This window comes from Harpegnathos saltator, unplaced genomic scaffold (assembly GCF_003227715.2).
Source record: "Harpegnathos saltator strain DR-91 unplaced genomic scaffold, Hsal_v8.6 scaffold855, whole genome shotgun sequence".
Classification (NCBI taxonomy): Eukaryota; Metazoa; Arthropoda; class Insecta; order Hymenoptera; family Formicidae; genus Harpegnathos; species Harpegnathos saltator.
This window is the reverse complement of record NW_020230710.1, coordinates 484,046-504,314: the sequence shown is the minus strand read 5'-3', so window position 1 is coordinate 504,314 and position 20,269 is coordinate 484,046. Positions and strand designations below refer to the sequence as shown.

At 44.4% G+C, this 20,269-nt stretch overlaps 1 protein-coding gene across 1 annotated transcript in view; it reads right to left on the bottom strand.

Annotated features, from left to right (window-relative positions):
* The window catches only part of dpr1 (defective proboscis extension response 1), a 382,968-nt gene that overhangs the window by 151,762 nt on the left and 210,937 nt on the right, over nt 1–20,269 (bottom strand). The gene's annotated exons all lie outside the window — the stretch shown is intronic.

Here is a 20,269-nt window from a genome sequence, read left to right as displayed (position 1 = left end):
GTCTCTCATTGTTTTGCTCGCGAACATGTCTGCCGGCTATTTAATGCGCCGTCAGAGTTCCGGGGCGTAATTTCCGAGCGCGCACGTTGAAAACGCAACGGCGGTGCAAACGCAATTATCAGGTCTTTCTCCCCGCGGAAGTCTTTTCTGCGGTTTAAACTTTTTCAGCCCGGCAGTTGCATTGAACTCGAATAAATTAACCCTCGCACAGACGCGAGCGCGAGCGTGCCAGCCGGCGCGGTTTAAGTGCAGTTTCGCGATTTCTTTCCAAGGAACGCGAGGAGTAATGTCTCTCTGAGAAAGCTACCCGACTCGAGTCACTTTTCTCCTCGTGTCTCAACTCGTCTGTGTGACGAAAGATTGCGACAATATCTGTGACGCTTTAAGCGTTTTTCTCCGATCTCACGACATGATGTAAAGATGAATTAATAATCGCTCGGCTCTTAAGATATCAGGCCGGCAAGAAAGTCATGTCATTCTTTTTCCATGTAAATGAAAAGCGATTTTTTCACACAAAGCAAAAACTTTATTCTGCAATATATTATCCGTTTAATTCAATGACCTTTCGCCATTTGACATTTGGTAGCTTCATGATTCCGGCCTCGTAGAACTTCTGGTCCTCATCATACCATTTGATAGCCTCGTCAAAATCGAATTTTTTTCCCTTCAAGGAATTTTGCAAGGAAAATAAATGGTAATCTAATGTTGCAAGGTCAGACGAAATGATGGATGTGGTAACACATCCCACCAAGCTGCAATAATTTCTGGCGGATGACCAACAATGTATGTATATGTCGTCTAGCGTTGTCATGGTAAAAGACAACATCTTTGCGATTCATCAGTTCTGGGCGCTTCAGCTTGATTGCTTGATCGTATACTTTGTTCAATTGACGACAGTACAATTCCGAATCAATCGTTGATTACGTTCAAGTAGTTCAAAAAACAGAATATCCTTATCCATTCCATCAAACAGATAGCAAAATCTTCCTTTGATGAATGTCTGCTTTAGAAGTGCTTTGTGACGGCTCATCACGTTTGTTCCACGATTTTTTTCGTTCCACATTGTCGTAAGCAATCCATTTTTCATCGCCAATTAATATTTGTTTCAAAAACGGATCGTTTCAGGAGAGAATCGCTGATATTGATGCGTTTTGGTGAGGTGAATTTCTCTGAGCTCATGTGTGTGTGTGTGTGTGGAACCCAAATATAGAGTTTGTTAACGTATCCAAGGTATTTAAAATGGTTTTCAATTTTCATGTGTGATACGTTTACCATTTCAGCGATCTCCCGTGTCATATAATAATGACACGGTTGGATTCAAGCAATTCTTTTATTTTGTCGTCATCGACCTCAATTGGCCGACCGTGGTGCATTTTTCATAGAAAAATCTGAACGAAAACGAGCGAACCAACGCTGACACTGGCATTCTCACTTAAGGATTCCTCACCATACACAGCACATTTTAACAGGCTTGCACAGCCTGTCTTTCCTTTTTGGAAATAAAAAAATAAAATATGGCGGAAATGCTCGTTTTGATTTTCCATTTTTATTTCAATGCCAAGCAAACAATTCTTTACCGCGTGACGCACTTTTTTTTTTCTTAAAGAAAGCTGGTAATGTCAAATGGTATAAAGGTTATATAGGATTTGGAGTGAAGTTAGTTGCGTTTAATGACAAGTAAAGCCATCTATCCATCTATCTAAAAAAGACTTGTGACTTTGTTGCCAACCTGATAGATTTGAAAGAACGAACAATCTTCATATCACTCGTGTATCAGGCGTTTCCGCCTCGATCAGATCAAATCGGAGCGATACAGTCGAGTTGCATCGAACTCGAATAAATTAGCCCTCGTACGGACGAGCTAGACGGCGCGGTTTAAGTGCAGTTTCGCGATTTCTTCCTAAAGAGCGAGAGAAATAATGTTTCTCCGGGAATGATACTCGGCTCGAGTTACTTTTCTTCTCGTGTATACTCGTGTCTCAACTCTCTGTCTGTGTGAAGGATCTCGACAAATATCTATAATACTTTAAGCATTTCTTCGACCTCACGGCACAACGTAAACGTGAATTAATAATTTAAACGGCGTTTACAATAGATTCGAAAGAAACGATCTTCGCACAATTGTTGAATTGCACGTTTCTGCTTTGATTAAATATCCATGCGAAAGTAGGTTGATTTTGATCGAGAGATCCTTTGATCTCCCGCGATCTCCTTGTCTTCACAGTTCTTGAAGTCACTCCGAGATTATCCTCCGTGCAAAATTCATGTCTTTACCGCCACGTGGAGGTCAAAGGGACGAGTGGTTTGAATGCAGCCCGACGCAGCTATTAAAGGCTAAGTTGGAAGGTGGAAGACTCGATTTAGGCGGCTCAGCCACGCATATCACGGCGGCGCGCGATGCACTCGCATGATTGGACGATACCTTTGCGAGCAAACGCCAGGGACTAATTCGCGCAACGTGCTGCTGAATCGGGGGTCAGCCACCGGCAATAGTGATCTAACCCCGCGGGGTAGTGCCGTATCAAGCGGATTGATTGTCTCCCATCTCTCGACGATCATCATCGGTCAACCATGAATTTCATTTTGCAAATTGAGTTTCCCGTCCAAGGTAGCCACTCGGAGAACCGTATGCTCGCTACTAAAAGCGTGTGATACGCAACAATGTCGTCGGCAAAAATGACCGATTTTTGAAACGAGCCGCCGATGGAGATTGATTATCGCGCCGCGCTCCGATCGATACTGCATTTGACGTTGTCAACGGACATCCCAAGTACGTCCTGGAAGTGCTTCCATATGTGATCCCTTTGATCTCTGCGTGTGTCAAGCTGTATACGTCACCGGATTACCTGTTTTCTTCCGTCGTATAATACATAATCGGCCTTCGGTGAGAATTCGGTATGTATGCATTGCGCGATAAGCGTCATATATATTTTTACATAAATTACAAGATTGATTGAATGCTGGCGGAAAGGATGCAACCGCGTTAAATACGCGCGCTTAATTATGCTCGGCTTTCTGGCGTAACAGGAAATCACACACGGCAGTGATAATTAGAATAATTACTAAAGTCGAGATACACAGTCACGCGTGTTGTTAGTGTTTTCTGATTTAATGATGCTTCCGTTTGACCAACGCGCGCGATAAGGACACTATTACAATACAAAATGCGATATATTTCGAGCGAATAAGATTTGACGTCACATGCTGGTCCTATGGTCCTATGGTAGATATCAATGGGGGTATTTATTATGATTTAATTTGATAGTGTGTGCTGATGTTTGCATTATAGGGGATCGTTATTACATAACGCTGTTGTCACCCGTTGGATGTCGTACGGTATCGATTAATACGTTTGCCGGGATGATTATTGGTGATGCCCGTTAGGCATTAGCGCAGCACAATTCACGTCCCATTTGCGTCAAAGGCAAAAGTGAACGTTTCGTGCGTTCTCACGCATACGCAAATTCGGATGGCAAATTTACGTTCCGCTCGAATGCAAACGCGCGCGCCGCGTGTGACCCTCGAGCAAAAAAGAAAAAGAGAACGAAATTACGCATTAATATTTATCCGGTTAATTTTGCTACACTGTGGATTCCGCTGTTTTTTCCTTTCGCTCTCTTGCAACGAATTTAAATGTGAGCGAAATACAATTTCGTACATTCTCTTCCGAACGATTTTCCTGCGTCTGATAAATTTGATAAATTGTTTGCATTGCAGGCGTGGCGCGATTAAAACTTTATTATTCCTTTTATTCTCATTTGTCGGCGAGTCGATGTGGATGTAACTCTCTATTAGATATCGCACCAGGTATTTTGTATCCTCGATCGCGTCTCTAATTTTAGCCGAAAAATATTCCCCATTCTGACAAAGTGCATCCCTATATATATATATATATATATATAAAATTCATTTTAATATAGAATATATTGAAAATTCAAGTGGGATTAAATGTTTCGATGAGAGAGAGGGAGAGATAAAGAAAGAAAAATGTGACTAATAAAATTATTAGCAAGAATTCACAATCTCGATATCAGATTAATTCTCACTAAAATTTCTAAAAAAATTACAGATGTCATAAAAAGTCAATTATACCTAAGTAAAGTATCAGCCTGAGATTTATATATATATATACATAATTTTATATATATATATATAAATATATACAGAGAGTGTTCAGGATTTTTTGGAAACGAAAAGTTGCGAAGATTAATCAGATCAAACTGGAAAGAAAAGTCATATACCATTTTGCAAAAATCGTAATAGTTATTAAGTTATTAACGATTGAAAATGATCACGTCTAGAGGTTTTTTAATTGAGAACTTTAAAATTTGTGTACTTGCAAATGGTTTGCAAAATGGTAAAGAACTGTTCTGTTTTCTGTTCTCTTAGAATGATCTAATTTACAATTATATGATAGTTATTGTGTCTAGCGATAGATATGAGAATATTGAACTTTGAACCTGTCGCTAGGCACAATAGCCGTCATATAATTGTAGATTAAGTCATTCTGAATAGAAAAGTCCTTTACCATTTTGCAAATAAGTACGCAAATTTTCAAGTTATCAATTAAAAGAGCTTCTTGATGTGGTCATTTTCAATTATTAATAACTTAATAACTATTACAATTTTTGCAAAATGGCACTTGATTTTTCTCCTCAGTTTGATCTGATTAATCTTCACAATTTTTCGTTTCCAAAAGATCCCGCCGAAAGAACACTCTGTATATACAGGGTGTCTAAAACCATCCGTACACCCCTTTTCTTTCAAAAACCAAGCATTTTGGAGAAAAACGTTTTAGACTAAAGTTGTATGGTTTTAAAGAGGACATAAAACAACTATATCATTTTGTTTACAGATGGCGCTACTTTCGAGATATTCACTGATCATTACTTTTCTTAAGTGGAAATCCCAATTTTTTATTATATCATCCTTTTTTACTAATTAATTTTAACAACTTTTGTCTGAAACATTCTTTTACTTGCCTGATATTTTTTGAGATATTTAAGGAAAACTTGATAACTTTTTCAATATTTATCTTACGATATTTCGCTGTTTGTCGGAAGAAAAAATGGTACTAGACTTTTTTACTCTATTTAGTTTCAAGAATATATTGTTACAATAGCGCTCTGATTTTTATTAATTTGATGATTTTGAAATTTCCAAAAGTCGATAAGAGTAGTCTCAGCTACCCTGTATATGTGTATGTGTACGTATGCATGTATGCATATATGTACATATGTATGTACAGGTTGCGTGAAAAGTTCGCGGAGCGAAACTGAAATAAAGAATACCTAATTCTAAAAATGATTTTATTCTTCAATATAGTCTCCATTGACTTCAATACATTTGGCCCAATGGCTCTCCAATAATTTTATTTCATCGCGGAAGTGTGTTTCTGGAAGGTCTGCGAAATATGCCTCTACGGCTGCTATAGCGCTTCTTCATTCGACAAAAAATGCTTTCCACGGAGAAATTGTTTCAGGTTTCGGAACAGATAGAAGTCGCTGGTTGCCAAATCTGGCGAATACGGTGGATGATCAAGCAATTTGTACTTCAATTCATTGAATTTAGACATTGACAAAACACTTGTGTGAGCAGGTGCGTTGTCTTGGTGAAAAATGATTTGTTTGTGCTGCAAACTAGGTCTTTTCTCACGAATTTTTGCGTCCAATTGATCCAAAAGGTTACAATAATATTCAGAGTTAATTGTTTTACCTTTTTCCAGATAGTCAATTAACAAAATCCCTTTAGCATCCCAAAAAAACTGATGCCAAAACCTTTTTTACCGATCTTTCATGCTTTGTTTGCTTTGGAGCTGAACATCCAGCTTCAGTCCACTGTAAACGTTCCAGTTTTTATTTAGGATCATGGTGATAGATCCAAGTCTCATCCATAGTTCTAAAACGACGCACAAAATCGGTTTTATTCTTCTTAAAACGATCCAAATGACGCTGACACTGAGAAATTTGCTTTCGAGCGAGTTTTTGTTGAATCGTTAACGTATGCGGCACCACTTTTCCAAACACCTTTTTCACTTGTAATTCTTTATGCAAAATATGCCATACCCGTTCATCTGAAATGCCCACGGTATGAGCAATTTCACGCGTAGTCACACTTGGATCTTCAGAAACAATAACATGTATTTGCTCAATGATTTCTGGTGTTGATGCGCTTTTTGGACGTCCACTGCGTGGATCATCTTCAATGCTTGTACGACCACGTGGGAAACTCAAGTGTCCATTTACAAACCATTGTTTTTGAAGGAGCAGATTCCCCTGACACATTTACCATCTCGGAATGAATTTCCATTGCCTTTAAACCTTTTTTAACAAAGAACTCAATCACTGCACGCTGTTTCAAATTTTCCATTGCAAACAAATATACTGACACGTGAACTTCTTCAATTGGCTTGTAAACACAGAAAGAATTGACTGATGCAAATGAAACCTAACCTAGGTTCATGTGAAGAGTGATTCTATATAACCGACTACAATTTATAATTCTACCGTTTACTTATAGATGCCGCTCCGCGAACTTTTCACGCAACCTGTATATATATATTCGGGCAGCGTGTTTTTGCGAACATAACTTCGTTGCGTGCCGCACGGTAAAGCGAACAAGGTGATACGTACGCACCGCGCTGCAGATTTTCGACAACAGCCGCTCTTAGCCGCGGCGACACCTCTTCGGTTCGTTCGTCGCGACCACAAGCGCCCATCATTGAGCTCGTCCCTATACTTAAGCACGGCAAGCCACGGTTAAACGACGCTGCTTATCACCGCGACCGGGGTGCGTCATCATTTTTTCACACTGAACACGCCCGCGGGAGATAATCGTGCGATATTTTAGTCGATCACGGGAGGACGCGCGCCGTCGTACATCGTTAGCCACGTAAAACCAGCAAATTCGCCGTACAACAGCGGCGGCCTGGCACGGTTTACCGCGACGGCACATCGTATCTGTATGCGCTTCTCATTATTTATGAGGTTGCTGAAACGGTCGGATCGACGCTCATTGGGAATTGACGGGTATCGATTTCGCCCGTCGCGCGGCGTTACACGCCGATCCGGATGATAGATGTTGGTATCTCGCCAGCGAGACGACTAGATGAAAAACGAGCCAGGAGTCCTGAAGACAAGGGCTGCGAACTTCCGCGAAGAGTCGCGCTTACGCGCGGTGTTCTTAGTCTATATTACGGCATACATTTGAATAGACATCCGACGGTGATGATGTAGCTGGTGTTAGCGCGACGTGCGCACACATACATTATGTCGGGGCTTTCGCCTTCGTGTTAATCTTTAATCGGTCGCGTGACGAGTATCGGGGAGAGTTTACACGTAGATCGACACTCCCGTGGAGCAATTTCCGCGCTCGCTTGATGTTGTGTTCTTGTCCACATGAGGATTGCCTCTGAGATTGTACTTGCTATCCTCAAAAATTATTCTTCCTATAAGTGCGAAAGACGCGGAAACGGGGGAGGGGCTGATATGATCAATCGAGTTCAGCCTCTACTACGACGTCACACAGTGGGCCGAAATCAGTCAAAAGCTGGACAAAAATCAATTTTCGCACTTATTTCCAAATTTGTTTTGCAATATATTTTTGTTTTTGTTACTTCTCAAAGTAATACTTTGTGTAAGAGCACAACGTCTTGCATAATGTTCTTCTTTTCATTTAGTCCTATCAACGTAGATCAAATTCTGTAACTATGGTATCATACAGGGTATCTTAAAAATACCAGAACCCCCAGATAACTTTGCAGGATCAAGTTATCATGAAAAACTTTCAAAGTTCAAAAATTCAAAAGTTGTAGAAAATCGAGTAACGGACTTGATAGTGACCTTGGATTTGACCTTGGCCATGACCTTCAAGGTCATTTGGAGGTCAACTTGCGTTTTTTAAATGGGAACCCTTATTTTTTATTACACAATTTTTTTCTACCGATTAATTTGAACAACTTTTGTCTAAAACATTTTACTTGCCTAATATTCTTTTTATTTGCCTAATATTTTTTGAGATATTTGAGGAAAACTTGATAACTTTTTCAATATTTAACTTACGATATCTCGCTAACTATTTGTCGGAAGAAAAAGTGGTACTAGACTTTCTTGCTTTATTTAGTCTCAAGAATATATTGTTATATTAGTACCCTGATAGTGTCCTGATTTTTGTTATTTATGAATTTGATGATTTTGAAATTTTCGAAAGTTAATTACTGAGTACGGCTAGAGTTGCTAGATTCCGACGAATTTACAGCAAATTCTTTTTAACTGTTCAAGAACAAGCTATTATTATTATTATTGTTGTTATTATTATTATTTTTTTTTTTATTATTCAACGGACATTTTTTCAGCCAAATTCGAATTCAGCGACCTCAAATACCACAAATATAAATTTATGAAAACATATTTTCTCATTTATACGAAGTCTTGATTTTTGACGGGTTTCGGCCCACTGTGCGTCGCCGCGAGCTTTGGAGATCGCAAGAAGGCGGTGTACTTCATTAAAACGGCTCACCGTCGTTCGAACTCTAAATATCTTCGACAACCCGTTGTATCCCGAGTCTGCAAGACGAGAACTCTCTGCTCGTCCCGGCCCGCGTCTCTTTGTGCAGTTGTCTGACGTCGTCGTGGTCGTTAAGCTCCGAGCGTCTCTCATCGCCGGCTTTGCTCGTCGAATTCGCAGCGAGGCAACTCCCGTGGATTACTTAGACAGTTGTCGGAACACAGCGAGCGATATTTGGACGTAGCTTTCTGCAAATATCTCGCGCGTGAACAATGGTCACGGGCGCCCCGACCAAGGGGATTGCACGCGAGGAACTAATGCCTCGGTCGCCAATCTCAAATTCCGTACGTGTTCGATCTGCATCGGTGCACGCCCGCTGGCTGCTTAGCACGAAGCGCACGTGCACGTGCTTCGGGAAACTTGGACGATTCGCGATGGCTCACTCCGTCCGGGCATACTTTCGATTATTACACTTTTGTCGTTGGCGCGACTACGCGCCGCGGCGGTTCGCCAGTCTGCCGAGGAGCGTCCACGCCGCCATGTTCATTTGTCCGAACTCGTGCATACATTTGTCCGAAGTTGACGAAAGCTGATGAATTTAGGGCAAAGTTTCCGGAAGATTCTAAAGTGATAGTATTTTTTACAAGACACAGAATTTTCTCTTTTTCCCTCGTTTCATACTAGTGTCTTTGACATGTGACCAAAGCTATACTGATAGAAATGACGAGAGAACCGCAAGGGAAGATTCTACAGATTTGTTGAGGGAAAAGTACTAGAATTAAACGCTGGTGCATTCGAGTAACTTTATATGGTACATTCGAGTAACTTTGTGTGGTGTATTCCGCACAGTGAAGATTTTCCCTTTTCCTTTTTTTCACGGATCTTGCCTATCGGGAATTTACGTCGCTATTGTTGAGCACACGCGCTCGTCTATCTCGCAAAGCCTTTTTTTTTCCAGACCATCCGACGGCCACATTTTCGCAGGTAATCTCTTTCGTTCGCAGATGGAATCCACTCGAACGAGAAAAAAGAACGTCGAGAGCTTTCGGGCTTTTGAGATAAGTGTTCGCATTGTGCGTGAACCGTCGTCATAAAGCGGCAGATGTAGGGGTTATTATTCTGCCGGTTTTCCACTCGTACTAACACTGTGCCTTCATTAGAGTCGCGAGTTTGAAAAACTTTGACGCTATTCGATATATTGCTTTTTATTGTTGAACAACTAGATTCTTCCTTTATTCGGAAGGCAAGTTTTAAATTTAACAAAAGTTGATGAGAATAAATGAGCAAACAAAAAGAATAATTCTCGCTCTCTCCTCTCATACCTTCTTTTACTATTATTTTCTATTGGTAAACTTTCCATTTCTCATCTCTTTTGAATCTCCAAATTCTCCCGAAAAATATTCAAACCCGCCGCTAAAAATAATCTGAAGGTTACGAGTAAAGTCTGTTGGTTTATTCATTCGTGAAACCTCTCCTTTATCCCTGCTAATTATTTAAGATTTGCTTATCGCGCATACTTTTTGCAGTTGAGCAAATGACATTGCTCATTGCGAGACTAAAAATAATTATTAAAAATTCAGGGGGCTCCTCAGAGAGGAGGGAATATTAATTAATTAAGGATTAATAATTAATTAAGGAAATATTAAATAACCCTTGAATATAGATGCTTCTTCAAACTTCAGCATAGAGAGAAATAAGCAAACACGTGTAGTATTAAGGCGGGATAACAGCGTTGTGTAGCGTTATATCCGGAGATACCTCATTGATCCTTCAAGTTCGGCGGGATTTGCAGGATTAATGTAAGACCAAAATTTCGACTCAGGTGAGCACAACAATATGCTTCTATGCGGGGGGACAGTTGGCGATGCATATAGACGGCTTAGTTGACACGAGGTTTTACTCGTGCACGTTGGCCTTGTCGATAGATAATTTAGCAGCGCGCCGCTCGCTAGTAGAAACGCAACGAACGGTCGATGAAAATTCGAGTGCTACGCTACTGCGCTAAACAATACACAGCGTGGTGGTGTAGCGATTAATAATGACACGTGAATTAAAATAGTAAATGCCGTGGTGTGGATGGGTCGCGTGCCGTTGTTGAATTTTAATTACACCCGACGTACACGCGTCCTCGCGCCGCAGGAGCAGAATTTACAACGTTCCGTTGTAGCGCGGACGATTTAATTTAACAGACTAACAATTTAACGTCCGGCATTTTTCCCCGCCGCGCTCTCGCGTACGTTAATCTATCCGGCCGCTCATAACAAAATAATTCTATTTTCCGGCCGATTGTGCTCCCGCGATATTTCGTGCGTTAATCACGCTCGAGTTATCGCCGATAGCGCGCCGCTGCTACGCGTGCTTTTATACGCGCGTAATAACCTTAGATCCGTGTTCGCACCTTCATGTCCGCCGCTAAATGTGATCGTCCGGCGCGCTGAATCTTATTATACTTTACCGCGTTTGCCGTGTTATCGTTAACCGTGAGAAACTCTGCGCGCGCCACGTTTGCAGCGATAAACGAGGAGCACGAATGCGCGGAGCCTCGTTTCGCGAATATGTGCGTGTTGTCTGTGCGGATTATGTCCCCGACATAATCGAGAGCGACATAAACGGGCAGCTTTTGCTCCAAATGACCACGTTTGTGCGATCGATCAAGAATATTTCACGAACGAAAGGATTAATATCCTCCCCTGTGTGTCTGGCCGACGATGATCTAACTTGTGCGGGCAACGGTATTGTAACGACAGATTTCGCGAATGGATTACGCAGTGTGCAGCTGTGCGACGCGCTCGCATGGAAAAATGTTTCTTTCATTCCTTCAGGAATGAAAAATTATGCACTGCGCTCTTCCTCCTCGCTCGTGGATTCTTCTCTCCTTGCGGAGAGTCACGTTCAAAAAGCCGCGTATATCGTGATATCTGTTTGCGTCTTGCGGGTTTATATCTACCGGTCTGCGTGATTTATGATTCATAAATGTGGAACGGCATACGCCGATTTCCATAAATACACGTGACCGAGGATGTTATTGTGCTGAACGCGCACGTCCGCCTCGCGTAAGATCTCACGCACATCTTACGTAGATTGGGCATATCAGCTGCTGGCGATGTCGCATCGTGGGGAGCAGATTTCCTCCCAATACCTCGAAATACGACTGCAAAATTTCGAAATTACGAGAGATTAAAAGTGAAATCTTTAATTTCGAGCACTGCGTCTTAAAGGAGAATTTTTTGCAGTCAATCTCCCTTCTCTTCTTCTCTCTCGCAATGTTTCTGTTACTGTGTGTTAAGCATTAGAACAATTAGCGGCCAGCGGATAATTTTGATGATTTCGTGTATAATCATTGTGTTTCGCGTAACGTCTGGTCACACAGTTAACTGTACGGTAATTAAATTCATTATAGAATCGTAGATGGATAAATCGTTATGAAATTCCCGCAGCATGTAGCATTGTCGAGTATGCGCGATAATGCACAATAATCATGCGTTGCATAATGTCCGAACGATAATAATTGCACGCGTGCCGCGCAACAAAATTGATTCTGGACGAAAGAAACGTATATTCCACAATATTCCACGATACGTCCGCATTCGGCGCTGGAGATTTACACGACGTCGAGATATGACGCCATCGTAGTTCTCGCCATGTCAGGTTCTCATCAATTTTTTGCCCAGGCAATTATAGGTGCAATTTGAAAGCCGCGCGGCGATACGCCGCGTTGTTCGCTTTTAATCGATACAGACGTCCATTGCGACGTCCATCGATATCGTGCGGGTCCGACTGCAAAAAAAAGAGGGAGGAATGACGGATCATCCGGTCAACCATCGCGGTTTTGCGAGGAGAAACACGCGTCGGGAAAATGGGTTTCATATCCGGCGGAGTGGATTTCATTAATTAATCGCATTGCCGGCGATTATACATAGATTGCACGACGCGGTGGTCAAGTGTCACTACTATTCGCGGGTCACTATCTTTACTTTTCATCCGCAACAAGGTAAAAGAGTACTCTCAATTGAAAGACATTAAATAGTGTAAGGGCAGTTGCAGAATTATTGTATTATATAGTATATTAACATTTCCCGAGCGCATTCTCTCTAGCAAAGAAATAATCATCGAGTTTATAATTGACATTAAAAGCCTTCAGCTTTCATTGCTCTTTATGCGCAGATTGCACTTTGCTTACAAGGGACGGTTAAGTGATTTTTACGGGCGCGGAACGCTACTACAACAAGGCTACTTACAAGCGAGCGTGCGGCGAGGGGGCTGCCTCGCGGGGGTACAACTTTTACTCAGCCGCGTAATATTTCCTTGTGGTAAAGCGCGAAAAATAATTTGCAACTCGCGGCGATACGTGACCGCGCGGGGGCCAATTTGCGGTAACGGCGTTATGCATTCCGCGACAAACGTGCCTGGGACGTTGCGCGCGCTTCGGAATCAATTCCTTCCCGAAGCACGGAACATGATAAACAAGCGGAAATTACATTGCGGGGCCCGATAGAAAAATAGAGGCGCGTACTTGTCGCGCGGCAATTCTCAAAGCGCGACGGAGCAGCTCAAGCCGAGTTTGCTCGGAAACTTTCGTTCCTTAGCTTGACGAGAGAGAGAGAGAGAGAGAGAGAGAGGGGGGGGGGAAGGGGGAACGAGAGTGCAAAGAGAGTGCGGTGGGGGAGAGCGAGAGGGAGAGAAAGACGAGCATCATTTCGGGCATGCAATGCTTCTGAATTAGGGCGCCGCGACGCCTCGCCCCCGCTCGCCGAAGGAACCGAGTCGTTGAAATTTACTTCGACGCAGCTGCGCGCAATTTGCAAATGCACCAAGGGTACCGTCAATGTGAATCTTTGCTCGGTCGAGTTCCGTGGAGACTGTACAGATAAGAAACGTGATTCATCAAGCTGATTGCGTATGACTCTGTGCGCGTGTTTGAGAAAAGGGCAAGATTCTTATCTCGTTAGTTGGGTATTTAGCGAATCGTCGATGTAGTTAGTTCGCAGTCGAGAGTCAGGCAGGCAGAGAGAGAGAGTCGCAAAGTCGCAAAGTCAGTTGGTGCGATAAATGGTTCTCCTTTCGTTTATTTACTTCAGTACTTGAAAATTGCATTGGAAGGTTCTCAACGCGCGATTTTGGCGCGCAGCGGATTATATGCGATTATAGTTTACACCCCGAAGAGCGAGATGCGACACTCCAGTTGTCGTAAAAGAGACTCGCGCGGAAATGTCCCGCAGACACCGGTCGCGCTCACGTATCTTTTGTCTTGTATTTCTCGCGACTTCATTAGGATTACGTAGAGTCAAATCTTATCGAGGTTCGCCCGCTTGATATCACTTGCCGCAGCGAGTCGTTCGAGACTCGCCTGACAGATCCTTTCGGATCATGTCCGCGTGTGCTTGCACACATCGCGGGTGGAAGCGAGACGAGCGCGCGGCTACACGGATAAAGGAATGAAGAAATTTTACGTTCACGGGTGATATCCCGCCGCGACATGTTCCGCGGATCTGCCATCGCGTATCGTATATATCGGCGAAACGTATAAAAGTGCGGCCACGAGCAGCGGAATATTCCTCTGGAAATCCACATACAGTCGTCGCAGATCAAACTCTCCGCCAATACCGCCGACCTTCTGGTGTATTGAAAAAATTCGGGAGACGTCGCTTTTTGAACACAGAGCTCCTCTGTTCTCCCAAAGAGACCGTTAGGAAGCAGGAAACGGAGGAAAAAGTCGAAGCATTCGCTCGGTACTTTTGCAGCGGAAGTATTAGAAGAGAGGTAGAAGCGGCCCTTCGCTAATTTCCAGTTACTCGCGTGCGTATTAAACTAATCGGGTGCGCGCCATCTTATTAATAAGAGTTAGTTACTCCCTATCGCCCATGGGATCTGTACTGAAGTTGGCGCTTGTGAATGCACTGAGCAAGCAGTTCTCTGATACTTTATTCAGCTGCAACATGGCTGACGGGCTATGCGGGAGAGGAATTTTCTTCTGGAAATTCATACTACTGCGTGAAGTCAGCGAGGGTGTCGCTATATATATATATATATATATATATATAATACGCAAAGATACTGCTTTCTCGAGTCTTCCCGCGCGACATCGGTTAGAGAGAGAAGGAAAAAAGAGAAACGAAAAAATTTCAAGAAGAGCTGTCGCTGTTCGTGCAAAATGCGACACGGAATATCTCTCGCGATATCATCTCGTTATACGCGGTCGCGCGACGCAATACCTTGGCGGAATTCCATCGCGTCCGTCGCCGCGATTGTCGAAGCGCGTTAGTTTGCATCGCGCGTTCCTTCCTCTCCCCTCCCATCGCCCGGCGCTTGGATTCCCCGAAAACAGGGAAGACGAAAACTATTTAGCGTTTATGCAAATTTCTCCTGTCTCGTCGTGCCTCTCCCGTCGCTTTATATTCCGTCCGTCTCGAGGAGACCGCTATCGACGCGACTGCGTCAGTCGTCGGAAGCGCGATCGGGAAATTTCGTTGAAAAACAACGGCGAATTAAATAAAAGAAGTTACAGCGCGCAGAGGGAGGAGAGTCGCGCAAAATTCCGTTTACACTGAAAGTCCGCGCGCAGTTTTATCGGCGCCGACGGGGTCGGGTGGCGGCGAATTAACTGCGTTTGCTCGCGCGAAAAATTCTCCGCGAGGAGGAACTTCACCTCGCGACGGGCCGATAATCTCTGACAGCCTGTCCCAATATACGCTTCCTCTCCGACTCTCCTTGCTGGGGAATAGCGACGGAAACGCACGTAACAATACGCGAGCGTTGCACACACACACACACACACACGTACACGTATCGATGCTCCGCAACACAGCGAGCAACGTTCTGGAACGAGGCGAGAAAATCTCCCTTCTTCTCGTTTTTTGCTCATTTCTATCGAAACAAAGGCCACTACCTGCGCCAACGTGTATTTTCCGCTCACTGCCAATACGTATGTTCCGCCCGTTGCCATTTCGCGATATTCCGCCATAGACAGTTTCGGAGAGACGCCCGGGCGCGCGCGCGGGCTTCCTCACATATTTCCTCCGTTCTTCCGTCAGTTTTCCCCACATTTACGAGGTTTACAGAAACGAAAATGCGAAAAACCAAGCACGCTACGCGTCCACGGTCGGAAAGTCCCGAAAAAGCTCCGCGATAGATAGAAGACGCGGCTGCTGGAAAAGTTGGAGCAAGAAAGCGGGTGCGCTAACTTCCCTCCGAAAACCGACTTACTTATCGCTCCTTCGATAAACGAGCTTCAGCTCGTTCGCATCGTCTCTCGGTTAACACGTTTCACCGCTTTTGATCAATATCAAGAATATTGGCGGCGACAGCAAAGTTGGCGTGTGCAGCCGAGTTTCTGTCACTCAAGTTAATCTCGCCGGTCGTAAAACCGAGGTCAGTGTGCGACTCGCGAGCGGTTCTATCAGTCCGTTCTGCGAAATTTCCATTCGATGGCCGATAAACGAGTCTCCAAAGGCGGTCAATAGTCGCCGCGCAGCGGAACCGAGGAGGTCGGACCGAGGAAAGAGAGTGCGAAGACTCCGCGCGCGATTCTCCTTATTCGTCGTACGATTCGTAGTCCTGGCGAGGCCGCGGAGTCGATCGCGCACCGTATGAGGGAAACATTCTCGCCCCGTGAAACTCCCTTATCGATTCCGTCCTGCTCGGAACGCACCATCTTTGAAATCGCAGCCACGTCGCGCCCTTCCATCTCCATCGAGATGGGAAAAAAATTTGGACGCAGGCAGCGCTTCTCTCCCTCTTGTCCTATTTTTTCTTTTTTTTATGAAATTCTTTCGAGATCAAGCATTCCCGAATTTTATTCGATTCGAGGGGCTTCGCGCGGAAGAATCGGAGCCAGCAATTTATCACCCCTCACGGAGCTCAGGAGTGTATCCGGACTATATTGTCACGTGTCTGGACTCTTTATAGACCGGCCGGAAGGTCCTGAGAAGCGGGGCGTAACACAACGTTATTGTGCAACGGGATGAAATTCGTGTTAATTTTCCGAAGAATCGCTCTCGCGGTTCCGCACTTTACTCCGGTCCATCTCGGCCCGCGCGAGTGTTTTCCGAATAGCGCGTCTTTTTAGCAACTGTTATTCAATGTAGGATCGTATCCGTCGTATGCTTTTAAGAGCTATTTCTGGGCGCCGGGAATCCTGGAAGCGGCTCTGCTCGCGTTCAGGTCGACGCATCAGCGATTCGTGTCAGTAGGGCGCATTGGCAGAGGGTTTCCAATGTTCGATAGAGCGGTAAGCGTTTCTGGGCCTGCATAGATCGACAAAATCTAGACGGGCGATAGCAAGGACACGGAGGAAGGTAAATGGCGAGAGACAATAAGAGAGAAGGAAAGAGACGGGGGATAAGGATACATATCGAGTAACCTTACCTACTTCCTCTCCCCTTCCCTCTTTCTCTGATCCTCTGCTTTCATCACTCCGTCTCTCTTTCTCTCCCTCTAGCTCTCTCTCTCTCTCTCTCTCTCTCCCCCTCCCTCCCTCCCTCCCTCCCTCTCTCTTTCCCTCTCTCGTTGCCTGCCGCCATTTACCTTCCGAACGAGGGTACATAGCACGGGACAGATAGATAGACAAAGTGAAGTGGTTTATTTGCTCTTTGGAGCTCCGATGTCTTCTTAGCGCGAGAGGTAATTTGCGCGTAAAATGCACAAATAAGCGTATCGCCTGCGGAATATGAGATGGATAGAGATGCACATCGCGGACAAATTTTTTTGGTTTTGCATTTCCGTCGCTTTCGCGAGCGGGCGGCGGAAATAAATTTGACGTCAAAGTGATGAAGGGAAAATTGTAGAGGGTTCATTCCAATCGGAAGACAATAGATGTCGAAGTATCGTCGAATGATGATTTTGAAAGAAGTCGGAAATCATTCCGATCGCCTATGTGAGAATTGAAATATTCTGTTCTCCTCTGTGAAACGCCGAGTGTTTCACATGTGTGACATGTAAATTATAGATACAAATGAAACGAACGAGTGTTGTTACCCAGAAACACGATATGCATGTAAATATAAATGTTGCGCGTGCGTTCTCCCACGTTCCCGTTAGATTTCAAAATTGTAATCTATTAACGGGGGCATTATATTATCGTCTAATTTACAAAGGCATCATTATGTGTAATTTATGCATTTAATGCAATATACGTTTATTGCAAAATGTGAGGTGCCGTATCTTTGGTAATTTTATTTAAATGCATACTCGTAATATATTAAACTTTCAAATATGACAAGTTCCATACATATGCGTGTGTCGTTATATTAAGCTCTCGCAATTATTACAAATATCGCTATTTTAAGAATTAGAAAAAAGACATTTGATGCATACGCTGCGAACGCCGATAAATTATTCACAGTGATAAGTTGTAATAGTCGAACTCCGAGATCGCATTAAACTTACGCATTTTCCACGGATGTTCACGAAATCGCATTAAGATGGAAGATCCCGCTAATATGGAATAAGGAACTTCCTATATTCATTGCCGTTCGTTTTGCTCTCGGGACTTTCAAGAGCAAGAGACGCCTGCGAGCCGCTGCAGCTCTGCTCTCTTAATATCGATATCGACTTTCACGATGCCTTCTGATAAGCCGTCCTCGGGAGTGGAGGTTATAATAGAGCGAAGAGAAAGAGAGAATGTGAAGGAACAGGGATTTATTTCTAATTCGTATAACGTAGCGACGACCAGTAATAGCGAGAATCTGCCATTGGAAAAAATACACAGCAAGAGAAACAGAGACACGAGTGATGTCGAGCGAAGGGGACGGACAAAGAGAGCTGAGAGGTGGATTTGCCAAAAAATACGTTACCTTCGTCCATCAATAAAGAGGGCATTAATTCGTCGAACGAAACGTTCGCGTTTCGCACGCGTCTCCGCGGCGAATTTCCAAGCGCTTGCCGATCATTTAATTACTTTCGGAAAAAAACACGCCAGTCCTGCCTTTATTGTCGTCATTTTTAGCGCTTCTCCAATTATTCCTGGCACGCCGCTGTTTCATTCAACCCGTGTTTTTATGTGTCGACCTTTTTCACCGAAACACTGACTCGTGCCTTGCTCGGACTAATCGATTCGAATGACACACGCGCGGACGTTACAGCGGCCGACATGGCAGCAGATAAAAAGGGACACACACGCGCGACATACGGACACGATATGTAGCAGGACGGCGGGCCGCAGGACGGAGGGAAGTGGATTTTTGTCGGTCGCGCGGTAGAACAAGGCAGAGTCGAGCAGAGCCGCGCAAACGCTCTGAATATCGCCAATAAACTGTCAATCCAATTTAGTTACGTAGAAAATGCCGCCACCGCTCGTTCTTCTTGCGCGCTCGATCCGCCAGCGCCTCTTCCCTCGTCCGTCGCCTTTGCGTCCAAGAGTTCTCGTCCTGCGCCGAAGGAAGCTCTCGGGCTCCGGCACGTCGGGTCGATCTCTCGTCGCATCTTTCGGCCCGTGCCCTCCCTTCGCAATCGAAGCTGCGCCGCCGTGTTCCTTCGTAACGGTGGAGTAAAATGCAAATATCGTCGCTTCGGATCCTTACTAGACTTTCACGTCCTCTCCTCCCCTCCTGAGAATTACGTAAGGATCCCTCGCGGCAGCACCCTGCGATGACGAAGGAGGCGGGCGCGGGCGCTGTCGCTTTGAACGAGAGCGCAAATATGTCGCGTCGTGGGATCTTCCTTTACGAGTCGGATTTGTCTCTTTAATGTGGCTGTAAAAAGCGACGCTTGGCGCGAGGAATTCTCCGATGTGTTATTGGCGCGGCCTCGTCTTTCGGTCTTTCGGTATTTCGCTCTCCAGACTCTCGCCCCGGAGAGACAGTCCCGGAACAAGTTGTTCGGGGAAGTAGCGAGCAGCGAGTGCGACAAACTCCCGATTTGCGAGAGAGCTTTTTTTCACCGCTTTAATTGTTTGCAGTTAGCCCGGCGGAGAGATATGGCGGCGGTTGCGTTTTAACGTCCGTCGATTAAACACACGAGATTTTATTTTGCGAATTTCCGACACACTTTCTCTCTTTCTGCCTCTCCCTCTCCGCAAACCTCTCGCCCCGCAACTCTGGCATTATCGTAAAATCGCGTATTTAAATAGACGAGTTGGCAGATAACTTAACAACGGTCTGTTTAATATTCCATAATTTTACGGCGGACAATAAACATCGGGCGATATCATCGCGCACGGCTGTATAAACCTGAAGATTTATAGCTTTGCGTAAAACGGTCTAAAAATTTTACGTCAACAGCCGGAGGTTCCGTGTGAATCCCATCGATATTGTTTAACACCTACGATATTTTCCAATGGCTCCCCTTCGCTTCCCCTCCCCCGCCCCACCGTCCCTCTTCGCGCGGCAACCGAAAGCAGATCGATACCGAGTCCGAGGTCGACGCTATAATTTTCTCGCGCGTACATCTCGCGAATGCCGGTAATAAAAAGCGTGCGTAAAACATTCGTCGTTTCTTTTTTCTCTCTTCTTCTCTTTTTCTCGCCGCCCGCGAAGATTTGCGTTGAAACATGCTATGTTCCGTATAAAAGGATAAACATACTGCGAAATGGTTAAGTGAAATCCCGCTCGGATAGAATGGCGACTCCGACTGGCGTGTTCTCGTTGTTCTCGTTGTTTGTTGTCTCCCAGTCAGATCTGTCGGTATACCAAATGTTATCGGCCGCGAAATATAGCGACGAAATTGCCTCCTCCTCGAGAGCCATAAGCTGTTTTTCCCTCTCGGGAGAAAATCGCGACTTCTAATTCCTTCTGCGTTCGAGGAAGATCGACGAATTAATTTTTCACGA